This window comes from Microcebus murinus, chromosome 11 (assembly GCF_040939455.1).
Source record: "Microcebus murinus isolate Inina chromosome 11, M.murinus_Inina_mat1.0, whole genome shotgun sequence".
Taxonomy (NCBI): Eukaryota; Metazoa; Chordata; class Mammalia; order Primates; family Cheirogaleidae; genus Microcebus; species Microcebus murinus.
In genome coordinates this window covers 38,454,107-38,482,080 of record NC_134114.1, presented here as the reverse complement: position 1 = coordinate 38,482,080, position 27,974 = coordinate 38,454,107, and the positions used below count along the sequence as shown (strand labels likewise).

The 27,974-nt window shown below is 44.0% G+C and overlaps 1 long non-coding RNA gene across 1 annotated transcript in view; it reads right to left on the bottom strand.

Moving 5' to 3' along the window:
• The window catches only part of LOC105867021 (uncharacterized), a 33,327-nt gene extending 7,544 nt beyond the window's left edge, over positions 1 to 25,783 (bottom strand). Inside the window, exons 1-6 of the long non-coding RNA XR_012921765.1 lie at positions 25,399 to 25,783; positions 17,931 to 18,048; positions 16,829 to 17,024; positions 13,118 to 13,171; positions 3,541 to 3,638; positions 1,542 to 1,603 (exon numbers count right to left, since the gene is read on the bottom strand). This is a non-coding gene — a long non-coding RNA (uncharacterized LOC105867021). The remainder of the gene's footprint in view (positions 1 to 1,541; positions 1,604 to 3,540; positions 3,639 to 13,117; positions 13,172 to 16,828; positions 17,025 to 17,930; positions 18,049 to 25,398) is intronic.
• Between the last annotated feature and the right edge of the window lie 2,191 nt (positions 25,784 to 27,974).

Here is a 27,974-nt window from a genome sequence, read left to right as displayed (position 1 = left end):
ACTCTACCAAAGACTAAGAAGGAAAACCAAGGGGCCAACCTGTTGTCCTTCTTGGGCTTGAGAGACAGAACAGCATGTCCTCTAGGTGAGGCAGGGAAGTGGCAGCTGGACTGGAAATAGGGGAGCCCCAGGGCCCAGTGAACAGTCAGAAGGGAGCAGGGACCCTGGGTGCTCAGCCCTGGAGCTCTCAGCCATGCAAACCTTGGAGGCTTCCAGTCTTCTCTAATGTAAGGAACTGTTTCCTGGCCTATACAGAGGCCTAAAGAGTCTATTTGGGAGTCTAGTGCCAAGATCTCTGAGATAATAGATGCAAAAGTCTTACACATAATGGAGGTGATATTATATTATTATTATGTTAATAATAATAATTAAAGCTTATGATTGTGATAAGTGCACCTTTGGGAATACTTTCAACCAAATGGCCCAGATCAGCACAAGTGGTTTTTGAGAGTCTAGAAAACATAAAATGTGTTTATGTCTACCAATAGGAATGAAAAAGATGTTATGGACACGAAGTTCAGAAGTTAATCACTATAAATTATTTTCTGTTTGCTTTAAAATTGCAAAATTTAAAGCTTAGTAGCTTATGGTCTTGCAACAAAAATTTAGTTTTTAAAGTAAATTCAATAGTAAATTTTCAGTGCACTGAAACAAGTATACTGATAAGCATTAATTATTCTAAAAATTTTTATTTTATAAATAAGAGGTTCAATTATTTTTAATATTCCTAAATAGCATGTATTTATAAATGTATATCTTTCAGATTTATAGTGCATTTTATTTTAATCTGGGGTTTTATTCCTTCATTTCAGCACAGTGCTTGCAGGTTTTATGTACGTGACTCTGAGTGAAGAAGCAGGTGCTTGCTCAGAAATACTTTTACCCTCTAGTACCAGGGTCTCAATTGCTTACAGGCTCCTATCTACTGAGAAAAACCAAAAGGGAAGCAAATACTGACCTGAGAAAGAAGACCTTAGGCTCTGCCTCCTTGTCCTGACCTATCAGTTCTGTGGCAAGTCCCCTTAGAAGTCCTAACTTGCCCAGGACAAAGCCAGACCTTAGATCTCTTTTTCCACACCACCCTCTATATGTAGCAATACCTTGATTCAACTACAGCCGTAAGGAGAAAGTTCAAATAGATTGGAAAAGAGATATTCTGACTGGAGGAAGTTGGAGGTGGGGAAGACCTTTAAAGGATTTAAAGAACCTTAAATCTACTTCATCTCCCACTCCCATTGACTTCTATGGGCCTTCAAAGAGCCCCTAAATCCTTTGAGTATTGAAAACCACCCCTCCATAGACTGCAGACTGCCTGCTTTGCACAGGGCTGTTGTTGGAGTCGAAATGAGATTACAGCCATGAGAGCAAAGCAGAAAAGATTCCATACCTCGTATGTTTCTGGACAAGTAAACCAACAAATAAAATGATATCTCCCAACAAGACAAACAGTTCCATGAAGGTAAAGTGTGTGTCTTTTCCCGCTGCCTTTGCACAAGGTTATGCCTCAGTAAACATTTGTTGACTAAAAGAACACAGCTTACCATCCTAGCATCATAGTTAAATGTATATTCAAGCCCCAGCCAGAAGATCTTCTAAAAGATATCTGAAAAATGCAAAATGCATAACAACAGGTAACATTTTTTAAGTGTTTCTAGGAGGCAGGCCTGGTTCTAAGTGTTTTACAAGCTTATAGTCCCTAAGAGGTAGTAGGATTTTCACACCCATTTTTTTTTTTTTTTTAAAGAAACAGGGTCTCACTCTGTCGCCCAGGCTAGAGTGCAGTGGCAAGATCATAACTCACTACAACTTTGAACTCTTGGGCTCAAGCAATCCTCCCGCCTCAGCTTCCTGAGTAGCAGCAAACTAAGTGATTCTGATATCGGGAAGACACTGCCCCGTGTTTGGAAGGAATATTTCTTATCTGCTGGAGGCTTGGGTAAATAGAAAGAATGTATGTTTACTTTTTAAAGACATCAGGGCAAATCCCTTCATCCCTCCCTGGCCTAGAGCAGGCCTCCCTGGCGGTCTGAGCCACAGGCCCACGTGCGCCTCAGTGAAAAAGGCAGATTCCTAGTCTCCCTTCCAGACCTGGTGAACCTGAATCTGTGGGTGGAGCCTGGGTGTTTGCCCGATTTAACAAATGCCCCAGGTGAGTCCTTTGCCCTAAGTCAGTGAAATTCTGGCTCACGTTGTAAATAGAAAGGGTGAAGGACTGAGAAACTTGTGTTTTGTATACCAAGCAGGGGTGGTGGCATCGTAGAAGATGTAACTGGAATTCGAGACATTCATTCACTTCCCCAAACATACTGAGATCCCTTTTGGATGGTTTGGCTGTGTTTCTAGAAAATGCCACACCGCAGAGAGGGAGCCCTGCGGCGTCTGGCACCCAGCCTGCACGCAACCTGCATGTGCGCTGGGCTTGGGGCTGGAGTGGGGGTGTGTGTGCGCTTGTGTGCGCAGTCTGGCTGCATCCGGGCCACCGAGAAGCACAGACAAGCTGGGACTCAGTTTGCAGGGCCAGGTTTCCCTCCCCCGCTGGTGCCAACAGCTCACAGCAGGCAATCGAAACCCTCCAGTGTCCTTCAGAGGAAGCCAGTTATCTGCTAGACTTCCTTTGCTTTCCAGAGCTCTGTCTTGGCATCTCTGCCAAGGACATGTTTTGGCTGGATCCAGTGCTCTGGCCTCTGCCTATCTGCGGGAAGCTATGCAAAGAAAAACACAGCCCAGGAGGCAGAAGGGCAGCCAGGATTCTTGTCTGGGAGAGCACAGGACCCCACAAGGGAAATGGGCTCCAGAGACCAGGTGTCCATTGGACCAGTGACCAGCATCTTCCCAAGAGTGCCATGAACCCCTCAAACTTTTCAAAGATCAGACTGCTAGCAGGGGCCAGGGCATGCCAGGCTTCTTGGGGGCCCTGATCAACGCCTGTGTACATACCAGGAGAGGAGGTACAGGGGATGCAGGGAGTGTTCTCCTTGTCTCTGCTAAAGAAGGTCAACGCACACTGAAATCTGCTGTGGCCCTCTTTGGGTTATGCAGGGCGGCTGAAACTCACAGACCACAGCATCCATTGACGATGGATGGGCACAGCGAATGTGGCTATTCCCCAATCACTTGCACAGCATAATTAATTACGTGTGACTCTTCTGATCTCACACCTACTTTGGAAAGTCCAAATCATTTTAGATATAATTCAAACTCCTCTCCTCTGAGATTCCTCCTCTTGACTTCTAGAGGAGCCTTCAGTTAATGGTGATTGTCACATGATTCACTCAGATGTTTTATATGTGGTGACATCTTCCCAGTCTCTCCTAGAGAGGCAAAAGAATGTCTTTTTCAGCTTTACATTTGCCATGGCCACCCAGAATAGAGGCTTACATACAGTAGGTGCTCAATAGAAGTTACATGACTAATAGCTTTGTACAAAGGAGAATAAACTCAGTCATGTGGACTGTAATATCCAGCATTTAGTTATTGGCAGAAAGAGAAGTGAGAAAAGAATTACCTAATTGTTTTATCTGGAGTCCTTATAATACATACCAAATGAAACATCTGCTGAAATAATAGCCTGGTTTAATAGCATGAACTTTGACTCTGTGACAGCTGATCATCCTTAAAACCATCCTGGATTTGTTTCCCTACAAAAGAACAGGATGCTAAGCATAGTTCTATGAAACATTCCTTCAGAGAAGTGTTCTCAGCACTAAATAAAAGAGTGGTTTCTTAACATTGCAAAAGAGGCCCGGCTGTTAGTTTTGGCTGGGGACAAGCACTGAGCCCTCTCCAAAGGGAGATGGCAGGATGAGATAAACATAGCTGTATGATGTCACTGCAATGGCCTTATTTTCATCAGAAACTAAATTAAAATACCCTCATGGGGATGGGTCCTTCTGGTTGGCCTTGAATTACTACAGCTTTCTAAAAAAAAATTTTTTTTTGCCTCTGTAGATGACACAAGTTCGGTGGGAAGAGGCTTGGAAACCTGGGCTCCTCTGGGTGCCTGGAAAGAGTGATGCACAGTGACTGTGCAGCAGCAGCTCTGCAGTCTGAGCCCTGCTTCCTGTACCAGATGGGGCTGCCGCGTCTTTCCCAAGGCCACGAGGTCCTGAGTTCAAGGGCGATGAATTAGAGGTTGCACTTCGCTCTCAGCAGAGGCGAACGCCACTGCCACTGACTGACAAGATGGTGGGTCTGCTCTCACATTGAGCAGAAGCACCAGGAGCAGTGAGGGTGCGCATGCTCCAAGCGGTCTCCCTGCCTGTCTGTCCCTTCCCCACGCACACACACACGGGCACACGGGTCTCCTCCATCTCTCTCCCCAGCCCAAAGCCATCTCACCCCCTGACATGGACAACACTGGAGATCAAGTTTGAGTGGAACTTTTCTTATTGCTTTAGAACTGTCTGTTCTGGACTTTTAGCTTCCATTGTTTTTTTTTTTTTTTAATTTTGTAAATAAAGTTTTATTGGAATACAGTCATGCCTGTTCCTTTACATACTGCCTATGGCTGCTTTTGCCACTGCAACAGCAGAGCTGAGTAGCTGTGACAGAGACTGTGGACTGCAAAGCCTCAAATATTTATTATCTGGTTTTTTGCAAAAGAATTTTGCCAACCTCTGTTCATTTTATATTCTTTTTTAGCTTTCATTATTATATGAGCCCTGACGTAGTGTCTCTATTAAAAGAGACAGTTTATTTTTTCTTCCCCCTTAAACAGGAAATTGAACAGCCTAAGAAGAAGCTGAAATATTTCCATGAATCTTTTGCCACAATATCATGAATTTGCAGTTCAATTTTGAAATATTGGCATTGAGGTCTTGATTAAAATTTTTCTCCCCAAATGTCCTTGAAGCACTAAAATAAGGAACTTGTAGGCTCTTAATTGCTTCAGGTGCTCCAAGATATGCTATTTGGAGGACTGAATTCTCCTTGTTTTGCTCATTTCTGCATCTCCATTTATCATACCTGGCTCATGGTAAGTACATTAGGAAAAATAAAAGCCCTGTAACATCTTCAATCACTGGAAAGAGTGAAAGTTGGAATACTAAGGAGACTATGGCTTGCTAATGATGACTCACTGGGCTCACATCTCCCCTAATTGCCCATGATGAAAAGTCATAAAATAAAAAGAACTTCAAAGCAACTTGAATACCAGGAGAATGAAATATTGTGAGTACTATTACTTGGGTCCGTTGAGAATAGGAGGGCTGTCCAAAAAGTATCCAGCCATGGATACAATGGCTGCATGGGTAGGGTGGCTGGATACTTTCTGGACAGCCCTCCTATATTATTTTACGCAGCTACTATATAGTGGGGTATTTGATTGATACTATATAGCATGCAAGTAATTGATTATTTTATTTTCAGAGTAGAAATCAAACTGAATGGGACATTGGTAAATTCAGTTAACGTGTGCTTTTAGATTAATAGCTGCTCAATGGGCTATTGGATACTTATGATCCTCCCATAAACATCAAACCACATTTCTTTGTAATGAACTGAGTACACTTTTAAAGATCTGCTTATTCAAAAAGGTTAAAAAAAAGTTTCTATTCTGCTCACTAATCCCTGTTAGTGAAAGTTCCAAATGCTGGACATGGAGAATAAGAAGGTCATACCTAATGACATTCCTAAAGAACCAAGAGGGTGAGGTCCAGGTTGGTAAGAGACTTATTTGTCTTTCTTTTCATATTTCACCAAAAAATAAAAAAAGCAAAGCCTAAACCATCAGAATCTCACTAATGGCAATAGGGTAATATTCACCTCACTCCAATCCACCCACTCCATGTATTTTGGGGAAGTCTAAGTCCATCAAAATTCTCCCAAGTAGTTGTGGAAGCTCCTGGGTATATTCGGAGATGACTTGGCTGTGGACAGAGAGCACCATTCCTCTGCAAGTTCTTGTAGCTGCGATGTGGGACCTTCTCTCCTGCTTAGGGACTGCTGCCTCTCAGTGCCAGATCTAGGCCAGCCTGGCTGACTCCGCCCAGCCCTGTTTCAGAGCCACGCTGGCCTCCTTGGCCTGTGCTCCGTCAGTCCCCTCACTGAAGTGCAGCCACGCTGGGCTACACTGCCTGCTGCTGGCAATCTCCCATGCAGACTCGTGAAAAGGCTCCTGGATCTTTTGGTTTTACTACTTCATCTTCCCAGGGCTCTGGTGCATGTTCTGGGGGGGATTCAGAAAAAGAGCAAAGTTCGGAAACTCTAACTGAGCTCTCTCTTGTCACTGGCCTCCCATCCTCAAACCAAGTTGTGCAAAGGGCTCTCTCTGCCCTAAGGGTGAGGCTTGCAACCCCACTGGCCAGCAGGCACATCTGAAAACAGGTTCACACTTTCTGCCCTCAAGCTTACACGCCCTCCAGTTCTCCTATCAGGGCATAATCACTCTGCATAGGAGTCAAGTGAGACTGAGCCCACAGTGTGAAATACAAGGTCACGAGTTTGGGGAGGACCCAAAACAATTTCCTTATATTTATTGGCACTATTGACACTATATTAATGAAAGAAAACTCACAGAGTGATTAGCATTAACTATGGAATATAAGAAAACTAATCAAAGAATATGATATTTATTCTTCTCTGCTTCAAATATAGCCTAACTTTGAAGTATTTTAGCTTACAGTGAAGAACCAGACTCTGAAATCAAACTACCACTTACAAGTTGTGTTAAATTCACCATTGTAACTTAACCTCTCTGAGCCTCAGTTTCCTCATTTGCAAAATGGCGCTAACACAGTCATTACCTGATTGGATTGTTGTTAGCAGCAGATAAAAGAATGAACATAAACAAAGTACAGTATCCGGCACGGAGTAAGCACCTGGCTGAGCTGTTAGTATTGTGTGCAGGACTGTGTGTCTATGCACCACCATTTCTCTATAATACAGATGTTGGAAAGCATTTTCATGGCCCCTCTACAGAGTGGTAGAAGCGTTTGTGAAAAGGTGGGTTGCTATTTTTAAAAACTAGCCTCAAATCTGGATTAAAAGTGACGTTTCTAATTATTTCCTCCGGCTATGTAAATAGCACACAATTCTCACAAATAAATAGCATCGGCTTGTATAAATAGATTCCTAGCTTTCTCCGCAGCTGAGGACAGCTCCTCTTCCTCTTGAATTCTTTTGAGAATGCTCTGGCTCTTCCCAGAATCAACCATGCTGAGTTTACTATTCAGACCAGATTATTACCAGGCAGTTGGAGCAGTCAAATTCCCACAGCCAATTTTCTATAAAAATCCCAAGTAATTGAAATGGGAGGAAGGTACCCAGTAAAAGTCAGGGTGAATAATTTAGCACAGTAGCTGTCTACGGCCTCTGAGGCAACGCATTCAAGGCGTTTTATAGGAGAGTTGACTGAGCCGCTCTTGTCTCCAGAACATCCTGGCTTCAACCCACCCATCTCCCGGAGAACAAGGAGTGTGGTTAAATAAACAGCCAGAGGGATTCATCATTAACCCTTCCCGGATACCTGAGTGATCCTGTGAATGCCCTTTTCATTGCGCTTTTTCTTTTTTCCGAATGCAAAAAGTGATGCTGTTGTATGTACTTGATATAGCTTTCTAAAGGTGACTGTTGAGAAATATCATGGTTGGCTGGCCACTAAATAGGGGTGCTGTAACCCTCCCTGGCCCCGTAGATGCCTTCCAGGGGCAGACCCATCTGCTAGACTGTTGCTATTTTAGAAAACTGGCCTCAAATCTCGATTGAGACATTTCTAATTCTATCCCACTAAAATGTGACTAGAACAAAATTCTCACAAATAAATGCCCTCTATCCCTAGTCAGGACTAGTCCGGACTTGGGGACACAAGTGGAAGAAACCCAACTCATATTTTACTAGTAAGATTTAGTAAAAAGGGGGTTTGTTGATGCATGCAGCTGGCGAGAAAGCAAAGTTATGCACAGGACGCAGTTCTCTGGATGTGACACTTGGAAATCAATGACCCAGGTCAGAGTTCCTGTGGTCAGAGGGTAGAAATAAACATTAAATACCAGAAAAAGGAGACTGAGAGAAATAATGTAATGGGCAGTCAAACAAAAATGAGAGGTTTTGGAAGTTCTGCTGGCTACTCCCATTACCCATATACTCATAGCAACCATTGAAAGGGCTTATGGCAATGGTATTTACAACCAATTGATCACAACCAGTTACAGATTCCTTTATTCCTTCTCTACTCCCACTGCTTCACTTGACCAGCCTTTAGAAAAGAAAGAAAAGAAAAGAAAAGAAAAGAAAAGAAAAGAAAAGAAAAGAAAAGAAAAGAAAAGAAAAGAAAAGAAAAGAAAAGAAAAGAAAAAGGTTTATGGTGGTATAAACCCTATAACAAACTCTTATAAATTGAACCGTGCCTCCTAAATTCATATGTTAAATCCCTAACCCCGATATGACTGTATTTGGAGATAGGACCTTTAAAGAAATAATTAATGTTAAATGAAATAATAAAAAGGGCAGGGTCCTAAGCCAATGAGACTGCTGTCCTAATAAGAGACACCAGGGATGCACACGCAGAGACAAAACCACTTGAGGACACAGTGAACAGGCAGCCACCCACCAGCCAAGGAGAGAAGACTCAGGAGAAACCAAACCTGCCGGCCCTTTGGTCTTGGACTTCTGACTTCCAGAATTTTGAGAAACAAATTTCAGTTAAGCCGTCCAGTCTGTGGTATTTTTTTTAATGGCAGCTAATACGCCAACTAAATTCTAGCTCTCCCTTTCCTGCTTGCCTCTACCTCCACCCAACGCCTCTGATTTGTGTCAGGTACCTTCTGTTTGCCCCCACAGATCGCTCTCTGCTGTGCTCTCTGCCTGGAAGGCTGCATGGGCTGCCTCAGTGGGCCCCCAACCCTCTGCCTTCTGGTTGGGTTTGGCCAATGGGAGGCCCCCCCAAGAAAATGGAGGGAAGGAGGAAGTGACATCAGTACGTTTATTCCCCTGACTCTGGCCCTACAAGGCCACCTCTGGCTCACTGTTCCTCCCCTTGAAGATGACATCTTCCCTCAAGGCAGCCTGCTCTGTGGGACTCTCCTTCCAGATTCGGGCAGCTGCTTCCTCCTCTCCAAGCTCCAGGCCTAAGGACTGTAGCAGCTCTGCTGATCCCTCCAGCCCTGAGCTATCACACCATCTCTTGTGCTTCCTGTCGGCCCACACAGCCCCAAATAGTCACTCCGTAAATAAACGCTTGCCAAATCATCCCAATTTGCCTGTGTCATCTGCTTCCCCGACTGACAGAGCTCTCTATAAAACAGAGTGAAAACGTGAAGGACATAACCTTCTTCTCCCCTCCACCTGGAAAAGGGTTCCCAGACACTGTCCAAAGTGTGTTGTGCCCTGCCACACGCAGTACACGCCAAACGAGAGCTGTGTGATTGTTTTCAATGTGCCGTCTGTCATCAGAAATCACTGACTTAACTAATAACATAGTCATTTTATTTCCTTTTGGGGTCTTCTTTCATCTTTGCTTTCCAATTATATTTATATCTTGGGATCTTTGAGGCCACAGTGTCAGTGACAGCTCGTTCATTGAAACCCGTGGGTGTCTGATAATTTTGACTGCTCAAGATCACCAACAGCACCGCAGCCAGTAAGGTCTCCTGGTTTTTGTTTTGTTTTTTTCAGAATTCAATGTGTTTTGAATTGAGAAACCATTTACATTTCAGATACTGAATTTGAATTCACTATGCTTACACTTTGTTTATAGAAGAGGGACTAAAAACTTTGCTACTGTTATTAACCATTGTTATACACCAGATGTATAACCATATACATCTTTCCACTTACTATTTTCAGCACAATATAAATTATAACCGACTAGACCAGTTGTCCTGGTCTAGTACTAAAAGCTTCTATACGAAGACGTGAATCGAATCTCCTGGGAAGCAGTATGAAGTTGAAACACTGGAGGTTCCCTTTCTTTTGTCCAGTGACCTCAACCCCTTCTCTCACCAGCTTCATTCAGCCACTCTCTACTCCAAAGGAAAACTGCACATTTATTTGATATCTACTCTGTACCAGGCATTGCACATTATTTTATTTTATACTCAAAGCAATGCTATGAGGTAGCATTATTTACTATTTTATTTTATGCTCAAAGCATTGCTTGTATTCTCAAAGCAATGCTAATGATCCCATTTTTATAGCCAAGGAGACAGGCTCAGGGAGGCGACCTAGCATGATACAACTGGAAGTGGCAAAAAATAGGAAGGTCTTAGGGATCCCAAAGACTGTGGCCCCACTACCTGGGCCTCTGCTGCTGCCTGCTGGCGTTTGACCGGCTAGCTTTCTCTACTGTGTATCTTCGCCTGACCCTGGATACTAACCCTGGAATGCTGGTCCCCGTCACCCTCCAGCACGTCCTCTGTGGCTGACTTGACCCAACTATGGGACACGGCCATCGGCAGATTAATCAATGGAGAGATGAGCAAATGCTTTCTGGAGTTTCACTTGGTGCTAGCCCCTCTTGCTTGTGGGGTGCTTTTTGTCTCCTAAACTAGAACTTCTCTTTCTCGAGTGTTGAAACCATATTTTCTGTTTCTTTAGTGCTCCTCTCCCAGCCCTCCCAACAGTCCATATCAGTTCTGTGCTGCACACCGGACAGCCCCAGTAATGCACGACTGACCAGGAGGACAAGAAAACTGGAAATGTTGAAAAGTTTTGCTTGTGAAGGGGAAGTATCCCATTGCTACCTTGCTTTTCAAAGAATCCCTTGTTAATTCCCTGAGGAAGCAAACAGGAGATGTAAGAACTCCCAGTGGATAGACTTATTTGCACTCAGTGCTCTGTTCTGTTCTGCCCTGCCTTTATGAATTTTAAAGGAAAGCAACTATTTAGGTCAGGAATTTATCTGTCAGAATGCTCCACGATGGAGCCCAGGGAAGGTCTTGGATCTTCACTGGTGAATTAATTGAGTTGGAACACACCGCTGTGTGTTTTGCCTTACCACTGAATGTCATTAGAAAGAGGCTTTGGAAAGGTTGTTTAATCTCATTCATTGTTTCAGTATTTATATCTCAAAATGAAGAGACAATCCTTCATGTCTTAGGAACTAGGGGAAAATATTCAAGTCTGTGACCCAGAGATCAAACCAGCTTGATATATGATTGGAGGGGCCCTGAAGAGACTTGTCTGCCCCCAAATATCCCCCATTGGCTTGTCCCAGAACAGGAAAAGAAACCCCACAGTCACCTTGCATCTGAGTTTAGGCAATGAGGGCCTGGTTAAAATACAGGTATATTATCTAGGCAGATGTGATACTGTGTTTGCCTTTATTCTAAGATGCACATTTCCCCCATCAATGTTTCTGGGATGTGTTTTTACAATCAGCATGAAGAGTTAATGTAATAATGCAATAGTTTGTTTCCCCTGAAGAATTAAGTTGTGACTAAATAGATAAGAACCACCTGGAAAACTTGTTCAACATCTGGACACCTGAGCTCCATAAGAACAGGTGCCCCCTCTGGAGGTCAGGAATACGATGAGGAGTCTGCATTTGTAACAAGTCCCCCAGGTGATTGTGAGCAGGTGGCCCTGCTCCAAGGGTCCCAGCTCAGGGTTGGATAGTGTGAGTTTGTAAGGTGTGAGCCCTGGAGGCTGTCAGATCCTCACAGAAACTGAGTCTGCACAACAGTGACACTGGGGATACAGTGGCACTCCTTCAGGCATGGTTTTCAACCATGGTTCTTCAACCATTGGTTTTCTGACTTCAATTACGGTGCGTCCTTAGTCCCTGAAATGCTGGTATTTTGACATCTACATCTGTCTCCCAGGTGACTATTTTCAACCATTTCACAAATACATACATAACTTTGGTGAGTTTTTGCCCTCACACTCTAGGGAGTGGGGCTGGGAAACTGACCTAAGCCAGACAGCAAATGGTGGCCACCGAGAAACTGTTATGTTGGGACTGGTCAACTCCACATGCGTGTTACCCGGCTATGACCAAAGCAAGACACCAGCCAAATTCTGCTGCACATACAGACACTGATTAACTAAATATTTATTAGTAAGCCAGCAAAAAAGCAGTTCATACAGCCTTGCATACAAATTTCTCACAAGACAATTTCCAGGACTCTAGAGGCAGGATTCTGTTGTCAGCATAGCTGGCATCAGAAAACCAGAATCTTCCAGAGATCATGGCTGGACCCAAGACCAGAAGGCACCATTCTAAGGGTACAGGTTATAATTCTAGATGGATTCCTTATTCATATAAGAGTGGAGAGTCTCTGAACTATTTGAACAAATCCATTTATCTTGAATATCTTTATATTCATCAGAGGTCCCATTTCTAATTTTCACCATGTTAATCAGCATGCCACTAATTTCGCCAGTGAAAGAAACAATACCAACATTAACTATGTTAATTGGCAAAGTACCTGTTATTGATGGGGATATGAATAACACAAGTTCTTTGCCTCTGGATTGTGCATTCTTGATTAGAGTCTGGAAATATTTGGTTAGAGCCTAAACTAGGTGGTAGCTCATAGAATATAGCACTGTATAGTCATAAGTATTTTTTTTAAAATAATAGATCTCTGAAGACTGCATCAGACTCAAACACACATTGTCACATGATGCAATAATACCTCTAGGAGAAGTATGCAACAGGGTTATGAAGGCACAAACGGAGTGACTAATTCTGTCTGCCAGACTGGAAAGTGAGGGGTGCAGGGACCAGAATACCCTCACAGAGGAGATGACCCAAGCTGAGTTTTTAAAAGTGGGTGGGAATACATTGGGCAAACTTGGGGTACACCCAGCAAGGGGAAATGGACACAAGCCCAGAAGTCTGAGAAGCTAGTTAGGGGTGGGTAGACTGCAGGTATGTGAGGGGGGAGATGGGCTAGACTTTTAGCTGGGAACTAGACAACAAAGAACCTTCTAGATCCTATTTAAGAATTTGCTTTTTACCTGGTAGGCATCCAGAAGTGTTATAAAAAATCTTTTACCTACTCCAATTTTGGTTCAGAACATGAATGACCACATTGTTAGACTGACATAGATCAAACAAAAGTCAAGTTTCTTCCCTTTCTAACTGAAGTTCCAGAGCCCTGAACATCCACTCCATGTGTACTGTTATTTCCATAAAAACCAAAGTGGAAAGACCATGGTCCCTAGAGTCACTTACTGGTTGGGTGATTTGCACAAATTTCTTAATCTTTCTGGTCCTCATTGTCCACATCTGTATATAATTATACCTCCTTCTTAAAATGTTCTTATAATGATTAAGTTAGCATGTAATACAGTGTCTGGCACTGAGTAGATACTCAACTAATTTTATTTTTAGTGCCTATGCATTTAAAATTGTTATCATTATTTTTCTTGTTTATTAAATCTTAGAAAAAATAGGATTTATATTATACAAGTAGTACTTTATAAGATTGACATTATACAAGTAGTACTTTATCTCACTACAGAGATTACCAATCATGGATATTGTCCTATAAATCTTACCCCAAACATTTCAAAATCTAGAAGTTTAGTTCTGAGGCTTCTGACCCTAATAAAACTCCACAAGCTACTCTTATCTGCCTTCTGGTCTTAGGGCAATGGTCTTTTTTTTCCCCCAGCAAGGCATAGTTTTCTATTTCTGGCCCCAGAACTAACAACAGAATTACAGATTCCAGCTCCAAAGTTCTATCCATATATGTAATAGCCCTAAGCCTTTGAGAACCATGATGGCCAATGGCCTGCCGGGGCTGCCTTCCACTATCTGAATCAAAACAAACTTTAATGAAACTTCATTAGCTCTAATGGAATTTTCAGTGAAGACCACAGCTAAACATTTCACCCACCATATTTTTATCTCATACAGCCCCTCCCCTCAAAACACCAAACTTGGGTTCTTAAAAAAGGACCTTGCCTTTTCTTTTACTGATCAATTAAAACAAAAGGTTAACACTTTGATCCAGGGCAGCAAGCTACAGTCACCTGCATTTTGAATCAAATTTAAATCCCTGTTTGGTTTTCAGTGTGTCCCCCAGACAGGTGCCAGTTCAGGAGGTCAGGAGTGTGCATTCGTAACAATATGCATGTGCTGGAAACTTCAGCCCCAGTGCAGCAGTGTTCAGAGGTGGGAACTTTAGCAGGGGATTAGGGCGTGTGGGCTCCGCAGAAGTGGGTTCCTGATCAAAGGATGAGCTAACTCGCCTTCCCTTTCTCTCTCACATGTGTGATCTCTTGCCCTTCCTGCCTTCTGCCATGAGATGATGTATCAGGAAGGCCTTCACCACATGCAGGCCCCTTAACCTTGAACTTCCCAGTCTTCAGAACTATAAGGAATAAGTCTCTGTTTTTTATAAATTACCCAGTCTCAGCAATTCTGTTATAGAAACATAAAATGGACTAAGACAATCCCTATAGGTGGAACTTTGGCTGCTACCCAAGATGCCATCAGTCCAAGATTTCCCGATTACGGCATTCCCCTGCTTCACACCCTGCTGCCCACCTGCCTTTGAAGGCATCTGAGTAATCCCCAGGCTAGGAGAACCCATTGGCACAGTACAGGCAGCTTCAGCTTATCCCATTAGCCAGGTACTTGGCAAGGCCAGGAATGCGCGACACAAGATGGAAGTTTTGTTGTAGGGGTGGGATAAGAGGGAGGAAGAGAAAAGGTGTCTACTCATGGGTATGGGGTAGATGCCCCAGGCTAGGGTATCTAGTGCCCGGGGACCCGAGGGATGCTGGTGGGGGGAGCGTCACTGGAAACACCATAAAGATCACTCCCTGTCACCATCCCCAGAGTCAGTATTTGCTCCTGGTGAAGACCATAATGGAGACCGCTTTCAAACATGGATCGGTGACACTGGAGAAGGAAAAGATGTACGGCTGCAGCTCTGGGAAACAGGTCAGCTGCACCGTTTCTGGCAGCCTTGAAATTAAGTGGACATTGTTTTGTTTTTCTAGTGTTTATGGCAAATGTAAACCCCAGTGCATATGTCAATAAGGCCCAGCTTTAAAACTTCCAGCTCCCAAGAGGAAAATTGGGAAGGAAATCTGTTCAATTGCTCTTCTGCCAAGGCTATAACTTGAATGGTCCTTATTAGGCATAGCTCATTACTGACAATAATAATATTTTTTGTCTCCATTTCCTGGTGATGAGAACAATAATAATTATAATAACAAGTGATGATTAACAGAGTAACTGAAGCAGGCTTCTTGTTTATAGCGGCTGTCAGTGATAAATGTCTCTAATCGAAGCTCCAAGATGTGTCGCTGGAGGCATCTGCCCTACCCCAGCCCTGTAAGGCTCCACGGTCAGGCTCCTTCCCCACCAGCCCTGCCCCCACCCCTGCCCCTCCCTCTGTCCTACCGCCCCCACCTGGCCCTCCCTCTGTCCTACCGCCCCCACCTGGCCCTTCTTTCCGTCCCAGGTAAGGGGCTATGAAAGTGGAGTTTATGCCTGCAGAAATATGCCAAAGCGGGTAGGGACTGAAACCTCTTGGAGATATCTGGGGTTACCATTCCAAGCAAGTGAAAGGAAAATTAGCAATGGGTAGGCACAATTGCTTAGCTTACACCTGCTTCTTCCTCCCCGTTGAGTTGTTCCTGGAGAAGAAAAAAGAAAAATTCTAGAAAGTCATTCCGGACACCAATAGTCAGTAGGAGGATGGAATCTAGAACGAGTATTACCAAAGGGGACCAGGAGGGTATCAGACAGCAGCCTACATGGAGACTATAGGGTAAGGTGGAGCTAAGGTCCAAGGGGGGTTGACTGTAGAATCAAAGTCACGTTCAGAGACGGGCGTGGTGGGTTTTCTTTCTGCAGCTGGAAAGGACCACCTCAGGAGTGCTTGCCACTGGTGCAGGTGGGGCTGGCAGGCTTAGGGCCACCTGGAGGATGTTCAGAGGTGGCCAGAATGATCTTAAAAAACAGGAGGAACTGATGCGTTTACAAGGCATGTCTGCTGGGGAAATGTGTCTTATTGAGGAGACAGCAGCAGCCCGAGACTGTCGGACTTCTCATCAGGTCCAGCTTGACTCCTGGAAAGAAAGAAAGCTCACAGGACAATCGCCTGTGGGGAGGAGAGAGAAGAAGGGAGTAGCTGGATGAACTGAATTGATATGGGATGAGCCTCAGCTGCCCGATCTGTTTAGTTCTGGATGAGGGTAGAGGGTAGCTGTAGAAATCAACCAAAAGAGTGATAAATTCAGCAAAAAAATGATTCTGTAGTTTCCTAAAGAAAGAATCAGAGAATGTTAGGGAAATTTGGATATTGATCAGGGCAACCCTTGGCTTGCAAACCACACTCCATCGCCCTGAGGTGCCCAGCCCAGCAAGAGTGTGTGAGTTGGATTCGAGTCTCGCTGTAGTCACGTAAGTCATTTGCTCCTCAAGCTTTGGCTAAATGCTTCGTCTCCATGTCTTCATGTTCCACAGCCATGAGGTTTGGTAAACCACAGAGCACTCTACACATGCTAGATTAAAGCTCTTGACAGAGATGATACAGGGGTGACCTAACATCATGGATGCTCCTACGCCATACAGTATCACTGTGGCATGGCAATTTATTGAAATACTAACTTGTGTTTGTTTTCCCTATACTTTTTTCTTCTAGGTTTCAAAAAGGTAGCCAAACCCTTGGCATTTCCTTGATTTCAGCACTTTTGCAGGGTGGGGAAAATAGAACAGATACTAGGCTTTTCAGTCTTTTATGAAAATTAATACCATCATAGATATTGTGGACAATGTCCCCAAGGAGAGATAAGATGTGTTTTGGGGACAACAAGAAAGGAGGAGAGATTTTCTCCAGATGTCAGAGGTCCAAAAGAGAAGGAGAATATCACAGTAGAATAAGGTCCAAACCCTCACCCTGACTTCCAAAAGTCCCCTGCTTACCTCTCGAATCTTCCATCTTGACCATTTACCCCTCAAAGTCCCTCTGCCCTCTGGTCTCCTTTCTGTTCCTCAAATGGTCCAAGCCTGTGCCCACCTGTGGTCTTTGCTCTCGCAGTTCCATCTGCTGGGAACGCCTTCCCTTCTGACGTTCTGCTGTTGCTTCTCATCCTGAGAATGTTCGTCAGGAAGGCTGCCCCTGGCCACCAAATGTAAGATCATCGAAGCCAGTCAGCCTCTTGCCCTCCTTAAGTTATGAGCATGGCATTTTTTGTTTGTTTATTCATTGTGACAAAATATACATAACATAAATATTTACCATTTTAACCATTTTTAGGTATACAATTCAATGACACTAAACACATTTACAATTTGCATAACCATCAGCACTAACCTTTTTCAGGACTTTTTCATCTTCCCAAACTAAAATTCCATTGAATAGTAACACCATATTACCTCTTTCCCCCAGCCCCTGGTAACCTCTCTCATCTATTTTCTCCATGAATTTGCCTACTCAATGTACTTCATATACGTGGAGTCTTACAATATTTGTCCTTTTGCATCTGGCTTATTTCACTTAGCAGAGTGTTGCCACGGTTCATCTATGTTGTAGCATGTATCAAAACGCCATTAATCTTTGAAGACTGAATAACAGTCCATTGTGTATACATATCACATTTTGTTTATCTACTCACATGTCAATAGACATTGGGTTGTTCCCACCTTTTGGTGATAGTGAATAATGCTGCTGTGAACATCGGGGCACAAATATCTGAATCCCTGCATTCTAGAAGTGGAATTGCTGGATCATCTGGTAATTCTATATTTAACTTTTTGGGAAGGCACCAGTCAGCATGGCATTTTTATAATGTGTTTGTCTGCTTCACTAGAATGGAATGTTCGTGAGAGCAGGGACCACATCTGTCTTTTCCATCCCGGAATCCCCAGCACCTAGAACAATATATGACACATAACAGACACTCAAAAGTTTTAGTTAGCTGAATGAATGAAGAAGGTCCTCAGTAATTGTTAGTGTTCTTTCTCCTTTATATTTTGTTCTTCTTAAATAGATCACAAGCCTCGAGGGCAAGAATAGCTCACTCACCTGTGTAACCCCAGCGCTTAGCACACTGTAGGTGCTCAATAAATCCTCGTTGAGTTGCAGTCAGCCCCCAATCTTTGCTTGTAGTGTGGTTTTCTCAGCTGAGCTCAATAGAGTTGACCTGATGATTATGCACCAGTAAGAAGGAAGGACTTTGTTAGTGAGAGCAGAAGACTGGTTTTTCAGTGAGCAAAGAAAGATGCCCAGTGAGACCCACAGAACAGTTTGCCTCTGGGGCACCTCTGTCTCTCTATTTCTCTTCTCCCTTTCCCTTTGTTTTCTGGACTCTAGCACTTGCCAGACCATGTCTCAAAGAAGCACAAACAGCTGAAAAATCTCTTAAATGACATCATCGGCCTCTGGGAATTGAGGCTTGTTGGCTGGGTTTGACTAAAAAGCAACAAGGATTTGAGTCTTAGGTTCAGATAAAATACAAGTTCTAACATCTCAACCTTTCTTAAAATTTCAGATAACAGTCCTTGGATTAAACATTTATTTTTAAATGATTTTCAAACAACTTTTAGCTTCATAATCTGATTAAACATGCCATATATAGGTAAATAATGTATTTACCACCATACATTATATGTAATAAATTATACATACACACTAACGTGTTACATTTTATGTGTAATAATTGGTTTACACATTACACATTTACAAGTAAAAAATGCCTAAATGGCACCTGAAACCATTTCCATGAGGTTTCTCCCCCAATCCTGCCAGGCTCCTTTACGATTCAGGAAAATTCTTTATTTTAGCCGGCAGTGTTTGAGGTCAAGGACAGTGAGAAGAACCTCCTAGAATCTCAGGATTAGTAGGATCCAAAAGCCTGCTAGACCACGGCCATTTTCCCAGTGACCCTATCGATCTCCCCAGCCATTGTCTGCCCTTTGCATTGGAGCCACCGGCCTCCACCCAGCTCCTGCCTCCATATTCCCTGCCTGTTTGATGCGCAGACAGGCAGCCTCAGGTCTTCAGCCTTTGACTGTGGAGCCTTCATGACCCCTTCAATTTTGCATCTCCTTGCATTTAAAAATCTCCTGAGACTATCGATGCCAGGGCTCTGCCTCAGGTGATGGCCATTCTACTAGGGCCATATTTCTTGAAGGGGCTTTCCTCACTTAGCAAGTATGAGCTGACTCTTGGACATAAGGAGTTTTATTAGGACATTCAGGTCTTGAAACCAGTCTGTTTGCCAAGTTGAAGAACTGACCCACCTATGTTCAGGAGTTAAGAAGCTGAAATTCTTAGAGACACCCTTGAGGAACGAAACTGGGCCATATCCCAAGAAGTAACGCCGGCTTCCACCGCAGGCCACTGTTGGGTTTCTCTCCCAACAGCCCAGCATACAAAATGCCAAGGTGGAGCACTGGTTCATTTCTTTTATTTTAAGTCCTTGGCAAATATATCCTAAAACAGTACTGCCTAAATGCATGTAATTCAAAGCAATAAATACAATGTTCAAATGTATTTATAGGGTGATTGGGCAGGATTCAGGGGCAGGGGATTAGGAATTCTATAGTTCAGAACAAAGAGCCAAGGTGTTGAGGGTTTAGCCACAAATCTGTTAAATGCAATTACTGTGAAGGACCAGCACATGGTATCTTTACCCCACTCACTATTTTTGTAATTTGACATTATCAAGGTATAATTTATATGCAACAAACAAAGTTCGCCATTTTAAGGTGTATCATGTTGGGGGGAGACAAGACCACCCCCACATTCAGAAACTAGCTGGAAGGACTCATAGATCTCAGCATATAGTTGTATCTTAAGCTAAGTACTTTAGGTTAAGACTTAGTACAGTAATGTAGTAAGGAGACAGCCACATCATAAGAGAAAAAGAAACAGGCAGAATCTGGAGGAATCCATGTATAGCCGTTCTTTTCTTTTCTTCCTTTTCTTATCTTTTGTGCAGACTTTCTTATGCTCTCTCCCTCCCATCAGGAGTCATATAAAGCTCATTCTTTACCCTGCAACAAAAATGCAGCAATATGTGTGTAATGTGTAGTATATGTAGCTCCCAAAAGATATAACCATGTCCTAATCTCCAGAACCTGTAAATGTAACCAGATTTGGAAAAACGGTCTTTGTCAATGTAATTAGGTATCTCAAGATGAAGAGATCATCCTAGATTGACAAATGTCCTTATAAAAGACACACAGAAGAGAGACAGGCACAGAGAAAAGGAAGAGGAATCGTGACCACAGAGACAGAGATTGGAATTATTTAGCCACATGCCCAGGAAACCACTAGAAAGTGGAAGAGGCAAGGAACAGAATCTCTCCTAGAGCCTCTGGAGGGAGCTCAACCCTACCAATACCTTTATTTTGGATTTTTGGCTTCCAGAATGTGAGAAAATAAACCTCTGTTGTTTTAAGCCACCTAGTTTGGAGTAATTTGTCACAGCAACCACAAGATACTCATACAACGTATGTGACGTTTCTGCCCAGAGAGCTCATTAAAGACTCAGTACCAAGGTTTTAATTGGGGGCTGGTCACTTAGGCACCCTTGCCTAACATGTACCAACATTCCAGATTCGTAGAAGGAAAGCACATTGCTTGCACGGTTAGGCACAAAAATCTACCCTCTTCAGTCAGGGAAGAGAAGACTTCAGAAATCCAAGTTCTCAGAGATCAGCCAAGGACCAATCTTGCAACCAGGCCTTTCTAAGAATAGCAGTCTCGGGCCTGCTGTTAACTCTTTTCTGCACATTAGGGCACAGTCTGATGAGTTTTGGCAAATGCATATAGTCATGCAGTCAGGATAAGCCAAGATATTCATTAGCAACAAAAAATCACCAAAACTCCTAGTGGCTTAAAACAACAAACACATATTAATATTTTTTGCACATGCGAAGTCCACTATGGGTCTGGGTGACCCTCTTCATGTGACAGCTCAACGATCCAGGATTCTTCATTCTTGCAGCACCTCTATCTAAACCACACTTCGATGCGCTGCCATGGTAACCGTGATTGGGGAAAAGTGTGTGGAACATGGCACACCAGTTTCTAATTCTTGTGCTCACATTTGATTGGCCAATGCAAGCCACGTGGCTACACCTAACTTCAAGATGGCAGAGAAGGATAACTCTCTGTGTACCGGAAGTAAAGGAGAACATTAGTGACGTCCACCACAGTAGCTGCAAGGAGACATTTTCTGAGTGCTCACAAGCCCACCAACAAATGGCACAGCTCCCTGCCTACTTCCCCAAGCACGACCCTGCACCCAGCACTTGGTAGCCAAAGGCCTAGGTCGAATCTGCCTCAGAATATGGCCATGTGTTCATTCTCCTATTTTATAGAAGCTGGCTAAACTTCTGAGATAGGGAGAGAGATGAGGACATCAAGGGAAGGAAGAGAAAAGGAGAAGTGAAAGGGCTGGAGAGGCTGAACTTAACTTCGCTTACTTTACTGTTTCCTTAGCTTTCATTGACTCGTGCCAGTGGGGGAGAATTCATGTCAAACGAACATTTACTGATCACTTGCCAAGTGCCAGGGATCGGGTGAGAGAGAACTGGGACAGGCTTCCTGCCCTCATGGAGCGCAGGATCCAGTGGGGAAGGCAGACACGTAAACAGACAGGGGACTAAGTGCCATCTGTGAGGACAGGGTGCCAAAGCAGGGGAACAGCTGAGAAAAAAAGTACTTCAGTTTGAAACACAACATAACTTTTTTTTTGGATGTGAGGTCTTGTTCTGCAGCCCAGGCTGGAGTGCAGTGGCTTAATCATAGCTCACTGTAACCTCGAAATCCTGGGCTCAAGCCATCCTCCCGCCTTGGCCTCCCAAAGTGCTGGGGACTACAGACGTGAGCCATTGTGCCTGGCTGTAGCTTTTTAAAAATATTTTTTTCCTCCCATTTGTTATTGTTTGGTTTTGTATTTAAGGAAGTTTGCATTTTTGGAATAAAGAGCAGAGATCGGTCGTGTGGTTGGAGGAGAGCTCTCCAGTCATAAGCAGGGATTACTGACCAGGGTGAAAGCCATGTCACCTGCACTTCCCACAGTCCCGCTGGGAGCCGTGATCAAAGGCAACAGTCACATGTATCCAGCCTAGAAAGACAGGCCTGAACTGCTGCCAATCTCTCTTCAAAAGAAGCCAGTGATCCGACCTACGCTTCAATGAGTGACGGCACTGGAAGAAAAGGGGCTTGGGGAAGTGATCCAGAGTGGGGCTCTGAACTATGACATTCCAGTTACTAGAAAGTCTCTCCCTCTAGAACTGCACAATGAAACACCGTCTGCTGGACTCAACATCTGCACAGACGCTGACACACCTAACAGCATCTGAAATACCCCATTTGGCCTTACTAGCGAGCATCAGAGGGAACAGATTACTATTCAACTATTACTATCCAACTATTCAAAGACGGTGGGAGAAGTCAGCTAGAAAAGAGCAGGTCTACTTTGCCTCAGAAGGAAAGTGGCGATCGTTACAATTTGCCTTAAGAACTGGAGGGAAAACTTCTCTGTGGGAGTTAGAAGGGCTCTGGTTGTCTCTAGTTTTACAGACTCCATCAACAGATTTCCCCCTGGGCCAGTAGAAGTCATGTTAGAGTAGAATTTTCAATTTAAAAGGTCCACATGGAGAAGAAAAAAAGACTTCTTTTCCATGTTCATGAGCTGTTGGGCACTCCCCAGGAGCTTGGCCTTAGGTGCCTGCCCCATTGAAGGTTCCCCAATGCTCGTGCCCAACTAATTCTTTGCATGTCAAATTCTTCATTTTGAAATGTTCCCCTTAAAGCAGCTTAGAGCAGCGGTCCCCAACCTTTCTGGCACCAGAGACTGGTTTCATGGAAGACAGTGTTTCCACGGACCGGGGCAGAGGGTGGGGGCAGTGGATGGTTTGGGGAATGATTCAAGCACAGTACGTTCACCATGAAGTCAAACCTCTCTGCTAATGATAATCTGCATTTGCAGCTGCTCCCCAGCGCTGGCATCACCACCTCAGCTCCACCTCAGACCATCAGGCATTAGGTTCTCATGAGGAGCACACAACCTAGACCCCTCGCATGCGCAGTTTACAGTACGGTTCCTCCTCCCATGAGAATCTAATGCTGCTGATCTGACAGGGGTGGAGCTCAGGCGGTGATGTGAGCGACGGGGAGCGGCTGTGAATACAGGTGAAGCTTTGCTCACTCCTTGCCCACCGTCCTGTTTCCTAACAGGCCACAGACAGCTACTGGTCCATGCCCCAGGGTGGGGGACCACAGGCGTAGAGGACACAGCCTATTGTGGAACCAAAATTTTGCTTTGTAGCCATAGTTTAAATACTTCTTTAATTGCTCCCTGAAGGGGAGTGGAATATTTTTTTCTTAAGTGGGGAGGGCATGTTGGTGTTGAAAGAATAACGGTCCCCACGCCTCAGGGTTTCCACACAACCCATCGTGTTTTCCATACCAGCAACTACAGCCCCTTCCGCAGTGTATGGCCAGGGCCAAGGCACAGGCGGACTCCGGAAGGGAAAGGCAGCCTGGTTCTGGAGGGCAGCTGCCCGAGAGCCAGCAGCCAGTGAAACGGAACAAACCACCAGGTGGAAGGAAAGGGAAACAACTGAGAGGAGTGGCCTGGGGGGTCAGAAGGCAACAGCAGGGCAGGAGGCGGGAATGTGTGTGTGTATAAACTTTCAAGTAAAACTGCCTAGTCACATTTTTACTTTTTGTTTAAACCATCTATTAAATAGGACTGGTGTTTGTCTGCTTTTACAGATTTTAAATTGCAGTGGTTTAAAGACAACAGAAGTATATTTTTCTGTTACATGAGAGGTATAAGCAGTCTGGGCTATTGCAGTTGCCCCGCAACAGTGGTTCCCAAACTATGCACTGAGGCACCGCAGGGGACCACAGTAAATTTCACATAAAGAAAATGCAGTGATACCTGACATTCCTCAGACAGTGAGGGAACTACCAGCTTGAGGTAGTTCAGAGTGTAAACTTTAGATCTTATCACATTCTCTTTGATGATATCATACCTTTGCAAAGCTGAGTTTTCCATGGTTGCTCTGATAAAAATGCAAGTATAAATGATAGTAGTGATGTCCAATGAGATCCCAAGGTTTGAGAAGTTGGGCAGTGCCCAACAGGTGCACACATCCCAATAGTAAGTGACTGTGGTTATTTGAGAATGGAAATAAGAGTATTTTTTTTTTAATTTATTTGTGCTAGATTTTCAAATGACTTCTAAGTCATTAGGACATAAAAGTATATCAAGCTGTTTGGGTACAACTACTTAAAAATCAAATTGTCAGACATTTTTTTTGCCTAAGGTCAACATGAAGAAATTACGGAGACACTGTGCTGTGAAACAAGAATGTCTGGGAACTTCTGACACTGGGTACTGGCGTCAGAACTCAGGTTCCCTTGATTTTGCTGCTTGGCTTCCCTAGTGGATTGCCTTCTTCCACAACTTCTTCCATGAAAGAGAAAGGGCAGAGCTGGTATACTTTTTCCTTTTACAGACACAACCTGACAGATGGACTCATCACATCTGTTCACAATCCACTGGCCAGAACGTAGCCATATGGCCACACCTAGCTGCAAGGGAGGCATGGAAATTCAAACTGTACCCTAGATGGCCTTGTGCCCAGAAAAGTATCGGGGATTTTATTAGTGTGCACAAAAATGCAAGTATAGATACAGGGGACAACTCGCAACCTCTACCACGGACCACATGAATAGAAAGCACTGTGCTGTATTCGTCCAGTCTTAATACATGGTGGTGTTCTCAACAGCAATAATATTAACCGCTAAGTGAACTAAAGGAGAGCAGCAGGCTCCGAGAGCACTGAGGGCACAACAGAAGGGGCTGGAACACTGGCAACGCCAACAACGAGTGCACATGGAGTGCAGGAGCATGGGAGGCACCACAGCCATGAGACAGGAAGGGCTTTTTGGTTTTGGGTTTGTTTCGCGTTTTGCCTTTTGGAAGTCATTGGCAGTTTTCAGTCTATACATGTAAAAATGTTAGTTCACTTTTGAAGCACACAGTCTTTTGTTCTGGTAGGAGCTAGTCTCTGTTCCCATGGAAGACAATAATAAATTATGTGTTTGGCTTGGCCAGGGTTTATTATTCACATACCATGAATGTGCTTCCCTAACCACTTGTTTACATGCTAATTTTCACATAAGATCATATAATTTTCATATAATTTCATATAGGATCAATTCCCTTTTTTGAGATTCATATTATTAAAAGATATTGGATGGACTAAGGTACCCAGACCAAGACTTGATGATACAATAAGGTAATAGATTCTCAGATTTAAATAATTCCTATGAAATTAGGGTTGACTGGATCAGTGGACTCACTATTCCAACAAAAATTGGATATGCAAGGAGAATGTTTATCTAGAGCTGTGAGGCTTCAACTCTGCCATCTGGAGTTGGCAGTACTGAATCTCCACCCTAGAAGAGGTGCTGTGTGGGAGAGAATCAAAATAAGTTGCCATTAACCTTACAGAGTGCTCACCTCCTTGCCTGGCAGGGGTCCCTTCCTCTGCTGTATTTGTTCATGAGTCAGGCCATTTTCCTCTATATCATGAGCTCCTTCCTGTCTTGGCTTGCCCTGGCTTTGCTGCTGGCTTCACAGAGGGGGGCTATGGGTCAAACTATGTCACTGCTATGGCTTAAATGTCTCCTCCAAACTTCATATTGAAATTTAACTGCCATTGTGATGGTATTAGTAGGAGGGACCTTTAGGAGGTGATTAGGTCATGAGGGCCCTGTTCTCATGAATAGAGTAAATATCAGAGGGGTGTGTTAGTTACCATCGATGTGGGCTCCCATTAAAAAGATGAGTTTCACCTGATTTCCTCTCTCTTGTCTCCAGAGCTCATTTTCCTTCTGCCCTTCCATCACGGGATGATCCTTAGCAGATGCCAGAGCCATGCTCTTGGACTTCCCAGCCTTCAGAGCTGTGAGCCAAATAAACTTTATTTCTTTATAAATTACCCAGTCTATGGTATTCTGTTACAGCTGCAGAAAATGGAACAATACAGTCCCCATTCCAAGCTCTGTCCCCTATTTCCCCACAGTATCATCCCACCAGGCTGCAGATATAAATACCTGCTAGTGAAGGATTTGTGGGTGGCTAAAGGACATGACAACATGGAATAAAAACTTAAAACTTGGCACTAAATTTGGCCATTTTCAGAGTCCAAGAGAAAGGAAAATAAAATGTATATAATTCACCCCCCCAATTCCTAATTCTGCTTCCTGTCTTGAGGGCCATTCTCCTCCATTTTTCACTTAGAGAGGGACCTTTCCCTGTAGGAAAAAACCCATCCTCCATCCACAGGGGTTGGACTTCTCTTGGGCTTTGGGAACACCCTGCTGTGTGTGCTGCATCCTGTGGATTGTGCTGCTGGGAGAGAAACATCCAACCTGCCAGTGTCTCTGTTGGAAGGCTCATCATGGGTCTTTGTTTATGCTCCTGCTACAGTCACCCTCTTAACACACAATTTGCACTTACTCTGACTCTCCTACCAATCCACACAAGCCAGGCCTAGAAAATCAGTCCCAGTGGTCACTTTACTCAGGGGAAGTCCCATGTCCCTTTATCCAAGATCACGGAGGCCAGTGTGACAGACACCAACAGGCTGGGCCCAGGCCTCTGGGGCTTTCAACTCACAGAGTCTCACTCTGTTGCCCGGGGTAGAGTGCTGGGGTAGAGTGCCGTGGCGTCAGCCTAGCTCACAGCAACCTCAAACTCCTGGGCTCAAGCAATCCTGCTGCCTCAGCCTCCTGAGTAGCTGGGACTACAGGCATGCGCCACCATGCCCAGCTAATTTTTTGTATATATTTTTAGTTGGCCAATTAATTTCTTTCTATTTATAGTAATGACAGGGTCTCGCTCTTGCTCAGGCTGGTTTTGAACTGCTTACCTTGAGTGATCCTCCTGCCTCGGCCTCCCAGAGTGCTAGGATTATAGGAGTGAGCCACCACGCCCGGTCCCTTCTACCCATTTCTAAAAGCTGCTCTATAGGCAACACCTTCCAGCCCTTCTGCTGCGTGTTCTATTGCCAATTCCCTACTTCATCCCCACAAGCAGAAAGCAGGGTGTTTGTTAGGACATGTAAATCATGATATTACCTTCTGATTTTCTTTTCTTTTTCTTTTCTTTTCTTTCTTTCTTTTTTTTTTTTGAGACAGTCTCACTCTGTTGCCTGGGCTAGAGTGCCATGGCGTCACCCTAGCTCACAGCAACCTCAAACTCCTGGGCTCAAGCAATCCTTCTGCCTCAGCCTCCCAAGTAGCTGGGACTACAGGCATGCACCACCATGCCTGGCTAATTTTTTCTATATATTTTCAGTTGGCCAATTAATTTCTTTCTATTTTTAGTAGAGATGGGGTCTTACTCTTGCTCAGGCTGATCTCAAACTCCTGACCTTGAGCAATCCGCCTGCCTCGGCCTCCCAGAGTGCTAGGATTACAGGCGTGAGCCACCGCGCCTGGCCTTGATTTTCTTTTCACATTCTATCCACAGAGCAAATAGCAAAGGCTTCAGGCACATAATCAAAGATATGTTCCAGCCCACCAGCATGGCCTGTCCATCCAGAAAATTCAGTCTAGAATAACACGAAGGCATTTCCACAGGACAGCCCGGGATAGGTCTTACTATTCCAAGGTTGGTCTTCTTCCAAGACCACCCATCTGTGTGAGGCAAAGCTGTGCTTCCTCATTCTTCTGGTGGCTATTGGCACACACACACAAACCACTCAATTTTAAAGAAAGGAAATATTTTTCTTAAATGCCATATAATTTATAATTCTCCTACCTACAATTAAGCAAGTTAGCAACAGATTGCTGTTGTTGTTCACACTTCTGTGTTTAGAACCACTCCCTACAGACTTTCAATGCATAGAATGCTGGTTCATTATTCACTTTTTCAAAAACCAGGACCATGAACCCCAGTGGCGACATCCAGCTTCACAAAGAGCTAACCAAAACTATTTTACCTTGGGCTGGATCATATTTTTAGCTGAAGTATCCTCCCTTGTTGGTTTCCATAAGCACACTGGGAGTAATATGTGAATTTATTATCCC